Source organism: Typopeltis vanoorti, chromosome 18 (genome assembly GCF_054136105.1).
Source record: "Typopeltis vanoorti isolate ZY-2024b chromosome 18, IOZ_Tvanoo_1.0, whole genome shotgun sequence".
Classification (NCBI taxonomy): Eukaryota; Metazoa; Arthropoda; class Arachnida; order Uropygi; family Thelyphonidae; genus Typopeltis; species Typopeltis vanoorti.
In genome coordinates, this window is record NC_143566.1 from 107,003,227 (window position 1) to 107,009,360 (window position 6,134).

The following is a 6,134-nucleotide window of genomic DNA, read 5'->3' on the forward strand; positions in this document are numbered from 1 at the left end:
TAGCGGCAAGCTGCTATTTTTTGACCGAAAGCTGGAACTGCATTATAAGTCTTATTATAATTCTTATAATTTATTATAATGAATTTAAAAATTTTGATAGGTAGAAAAAAGTACCAGGGCATCGCCCTGGCCCGACTACACCCCTGATTACTGTAACATTTTTTTTTCTCCTTTATAGCAATAAGTTTATTTTTTAGAGGCATTAAGAAGTGTCGTCCAAAACGACACTTCTTGATAGAAATGGAAAATTGTCATCATAGCGAAATTTTCCATTTCTTTGTCAACTGTGTTAATCGCTGATATTGTTAAAAATCACATTGTCCTACAGTTTATCACATCATTAACAACCATTAATAGTTCAATTAATCAATTGGTATCAAACATCCAAATTAATTAGCGGTTAGAATTTTTTTTAATTATCAAGTTCATTCGCTTAAAGAAACGTTTGTGTTTCTATCTATGAATGTGCCTGAAGATGGTTATCATCAGGCACATGGTTATCTTTCTGTCTCCTTTTGACGTCATCAGATTTTTTTTCGATAAGCTTGTTTGTAATTTTTCAAATATTAAATATATATATATATAAAATCAGCTAACGCCTATTTGTTCCCGTATAGGGAGTAGGATATTTTAATTATTTTTAAATTTAATTTCATTATATTTAATTAAATTTATTTTTAATTTAATTCAACATTTAATTTTTTAATATTATATTTTTGTTTTTCTAAAACTGCTGAGGCATTATAATTCAAACTATAAGTACTGCATAACAATTGAACTACCCGATTTTTAAAATGTCTTCCCATATGTCGTTAAAAAGAGTTTTCATATCAAAGGAGATACATTTTGAAACCACGTGATGTACAGTAAAGTGACAGTGAAATATAGTAATATACTAAGACAGTTAAGCTAGAGCGGTGGCTCCAGAGATGATATCGAATGTTTACATATGCAGGTTATTGACATCGGAAGCCAAACTATACGCGAAGCGAATAAGTCTCGTATAGTTACTCTCACTAAAAAGTAAACATTGACGGAATGTTTATAATAGCTGTCAAGTACAGTAAATAAACGATCAAAAATTAGCCAAGGACTATAAAATCCTGTTTGATGTTGACAGTTTCCGCTCGTCGCAGTAGCTGTGTGAATTCGTATCACTAACGGTAATACTGCATAATATTTTTTTTTTTATTTCAATTTGTATCAGCCATCATCGTGAAGTAAGTGGTATAAAAATCTCATTTACAGATTAAAAAAAAAACCTTAGTAATATAAACTAAAAAAGTTAATTATTATGTTTAGTTTTTATTATGTTTTAGTCCCACGATATTACAAAATGAAATGACAAATATCACATAGTAAACCTTTAATTTCGTTTTTCGTTTACAACCACGTTTTGGAGTTTTCCTCTTAAGAAGTCAACATTGCTCAAACAGCATATCACACTCGATGGTAATCCTGGAAATAAGCTTTTAATAACATATTATTCCATTAATTGATAACATTATTTTCCAACATTAATATAATTACCAAACTTGATGGTATCATTGAAATTCAAATAAACTGACTTTGCCAGCAAAGGTTGGTAGAGCCAAAGTGGTGAAATTGCTGAGACTATAGGCAGAGCCAGCGCTAGGGTCTTTGGCGCCCGTATGCATTTTCTATCTAAGCGCCCCTGTAACGATCCGGGAGAGTGTGGTTCTTTTGCGATAATAAAAATTTAAATTATTTGAAATTTCTTAAATAAATTTTGACGAACAGCCATACGTTGGTTCGCTAAATGTAACGAACCGGGAGTGTTGACTAGGCAGGATAATCGTTAAAAACCAGAATATTCAAAAAATTCTCAACAGTTAAAGCAAATTTTGATAAAGCCACTTCACTTTAATCGTTGAATATAATGATACAGGGATTTTAGCCTTCTCACCAAACCGAATCGCTAACAAAATTAAAATGAATTTTAATTAAAGTTAAAATTTATTTGAACTAAAGTTTAAAAAATTCTTGCATTTTACAAGTTACTAAATTCTTAGTAACTTGTAAAATTTTTTTAATAATTTTTATAAGTGGAACTATCTTTTAGAAAAATAAAAGAAACTCAAAATAGATGAGAAAATAAGAAAAAAATTCGGAAATAATTAGAACATTTAATATAAGTATTCAAAAAAATGACATCTTTACAGAATAACAGAAAATAAATTAAATTACATAAATATACTTGAAATTTTTTTATTAAAATTTCAAGGTTTTTGATTTCATATTCACAAAATTAGAAATAATGGTCTTAACGTCTAATTCCGCACATGCATCATTTTCAATAGCTATTAACGCCAAACTAACAAGCCTTTTTTTTGTAAAATACTTGTTCTAAAGTAGGTTTTAATCAATTTCAACTTGGAAAAGGAACGTTCACCGCTCGCTACACACACAGTTAAGGTTAATAGTATTCCTAAAGCAATTGAAAAGTTAGGGAAAGATAAATTATTGGACACAATAAAATTAAGAATATCGAAAGGGCTTTTGAATATTTAAATTATCCTTCCGAAAAATATCCCGGCAAGCACATAACTCGTCATATAGTTCTATTGCATTTACGTCTTTATTGTCACAGTCCTTCAAGAGAATCTCTAAATCGTCACAATTTTTTCGTAAATCTTCGTTATTAATTTGTAGTAATCTATACAAGAAACTGAAATTATCATAATATGTTTTTAGTTCTTCAAAACGTTCTATTAACGAACACATTGCAACGTCTAGAAGTGTATAAAACACATTCACTCTAAATTTATCTTGTGGCGATTTTGGCGTTTCGTCATGATGCTCGTAGTCAAATTGTCGTGTCTTCTTTCGTCGTCGGACTTCCGTACCAGTTTTAAATTCTTGTTCTCCGTCCACCTCTTCACTCAGTTCTTTTGCCGTTTTAGAACGTCTTTAAAATTTGTATCTGATCGATACTCTTGTAAGAATATTTTTAAGTTTTCGATAGATTCTAAATTCTAAAACAAGTGTAATGTTCATATTTTCGTCGTGAAGCATTTTACTCACAGGGTTTATTCTGTTAAGTAAATCATGCCCAGTTATAAGAGAGCAAATAAATTTGTAGTCCTTTATTTTAGCACATAATGTTTGTACTTCATGCTGAGTTTCTTTATTAAAATTTTCATTATTTAAAATGTCAAAAAGTGCATCATAAATTTCTCCTAACTGATATCGTCGAGGGCGGATTGCATTAATTTTACTTTCCCATCGCGTTTCTGATGGCTGTTTCAATGTTAGTTTTTTTACGAACTCTAAAAGGATTGCCCAAAGTTTGCAAGAGAATGAAAAGAAATTTTATATTTCTTGAATAATTGCAAAGAAACTAATTGTATCTGCATTCACTTTGTCTGCATCGTTAATGATTAAATTTAGAGTATGAGCAGCACATGGCACGCAAAAAGCTAGAGGATTTTTGTTCAAAAGCAAATTTTGGAGCCCATATTTTTTCCCTTTCATATTTTCCCCATTTTCATACCCTTGACTTCGCATGTCTTCAATGGGAATGTTCCATTTTTCCAGTTGTTCCATTACTGTTGCACGTAATCCACGTCCGTTCGAATCTGATATATCTGAAAAACCTAAAATGTTTTCCCTGATCTTGACAATTCCATTGTCACAGGAAACAAAGCGAATAATAATGGTCATTTGTTCTGTTTTACTTGCATCAGGTGTGCAGTCTAAAATTATGGAATAATATTTAGATTTTCGAATTTATAATAAATTTGTATCCTTGATTGCGTTACTTAAAGTTTCCAATATTTCATTTTGACCGTCTTTACTCAAATAGTGTACTCTATTGTTTCGTTGTAGGGCCCTTTCAACATGAGTTTCCATAACGGGATCAAACATAGCAAGCAGTTCGACTAATTTTATTTAATTTTATAAAAAATTGCCGTTACTCCTTTCATATAATTTATCAGATGATCCGCGAAAAACTAAATTTCGACTACCAAGGAATTTTATAATTTCAATCAAGCGTTCTAAAACACTCGTCCAATGTTTCTTTTCCATTTCATACATGCTTTGAGTCTGGAAATCAATAGTGGTTTTTTTTTTAATTTTTATCAAGTTCCTTCCATTTAAAGAAATTTTTCATGTGAGTTAAACTAGTCTCATGTCTATGTAAAGTTGTACTTACATTTCTCCAATCGTTATAACCTTCTACAAGACTCATAGGTGATTCAGTTGATTTAGTAGGTGCGACAAGTTTGCAACAAAAGCAAAAAACAGAATTTAAAGTTTCGGAATAAATGAGCCATGTTCTTGGCACGAGCTCCCGTTTTCCATTTTTCTATTATAATACGTGTCGCCAAATTTACGACCATATGTATCTCTGGGATATATTATATTTTTCTTTTGAACAGGCCCCATTTCAATTAAAACAGCTCGTAAATTTTCATCAATATTTCCCCATTCACCTGGATCTTCTAAATTTACAGAGACTAGCAATGTGTTAATTTCGTGATCAACTACAACTAAATCTTGTTGTAGTTAACTAAATCCTAACTATTTTTCACTTAAATCATGTTCAATTATCTTGTTCAACAGTTGTAATAGTACTTTCATGCAAACTAGATGATGTGCACCGCTCTTCAACTCTGATTTCTGATGTATCGAGTTGGTTACAATCTGCCTCAGAATATTTTAACAAATTTATTAAGAGCCCCAGTTTGTTTCTTAATGTCTGCTTCTTTCGCAGCATGACGCTCACGATTTTGTGCACCGAATAACTTTTTTTAAATTTTTGATTCCATTTCTATTTTATACCCACAAGAAATTATTACACAACACGACACAGAGACGAAATAATAGTCGGCACTGCGCTACTGTCGGTAGCCTACTGAGATACGTACCATATGACTGGTTAACTAGCAACAAATGTTTTGTACGAAAATTTGTTTCTGAGCATAAAAACAGTTCATCGTTTCACTTTAGATAGATTGCAGTAAACAAAACATTCTGCAGGCAAGCATTTAGCCTGCTCTAGCTGCAAATTGTAAACAGCCAGCTGATCAAAAAGGCGGCAATATACATTTTTTTTTTTAATTTTTATTCGGTGTATCCGGCCTTATTTATTTTAATATTGATCATTCTAAGAATTTTTTTATTTTTATGATAAAAATTTTGTTTCTTAAAAATTAACCTATGAACCGCTCCCTGGCGGCGATGCCCCCCATCGTAGTAGTACCCGCATGCTCTGCATGCCTGCTTCCGCCGGCCCTGACTATAGGCATTTCCAAAGAACGTATAGAATATATTTTGCATGAAGAATTGCAAATGAAAAAAGCTTTGCACAAGATGGGTGCCATGCTTGCTCACAGCAGATCAAAAACATACTCGCGTGAAAATCTCTGAACAGTGCTTGGAACGTTTTCACAAGAATAAAACTGATTTTGTGCGTCGATTTATTACTATGCATGAGACTTGGATTCATCATTATCCACCAGAATTCAAACAGCAGTCAAAACAGTGGACAGAAGCCGGTTGTTCAGCGTCAAAGAAGACAAAGTCGGTTCCATCAGCAGGGAAGGTCATGGCATCGGTGTTTTGGGATGCCAAAGGCATTTTGTTTATTAATTATCTTGAAAAGAGTAAAATAATAACCGGGGAATATTATTCCGATCTTTTAACCAGACTAGACGAAAAAATTCGTGAGAGAAATCCCGATTTGCAGAAGAAAAATCATCTTTCATCAGGACAGTGCATCTGCCCACAAAGGTATTTTGGCAATGGAGATATTAAGGGATCTGCGCTATGCGTTATTGGAATATCAACCATATTCCCGAGATTTGGATCCCTCCGACTTCTCTCTTCCCCAAAACTAAAACTCTTCCTCGCTAGTCAGCGTTTTTGTTCGAATCAAGAGGTGACTGCATCTGTAGAGTGGTATTTTTTCAGCTCTTACTGAGATTGAACTGCCCACTCAGTCTCCGAAGTCTAGATAGGGTATAAAGGCATCGCCTACTCCCTATAAGGGAATAAAAGGCGTTAGTGGATTTATATATATATATATATATATATATATAGAGAGAGAGAGAGAGAGAGAGAGAGAGAGAGAGAGAGAGAAATATATATATATATAAATCTATCGGAAG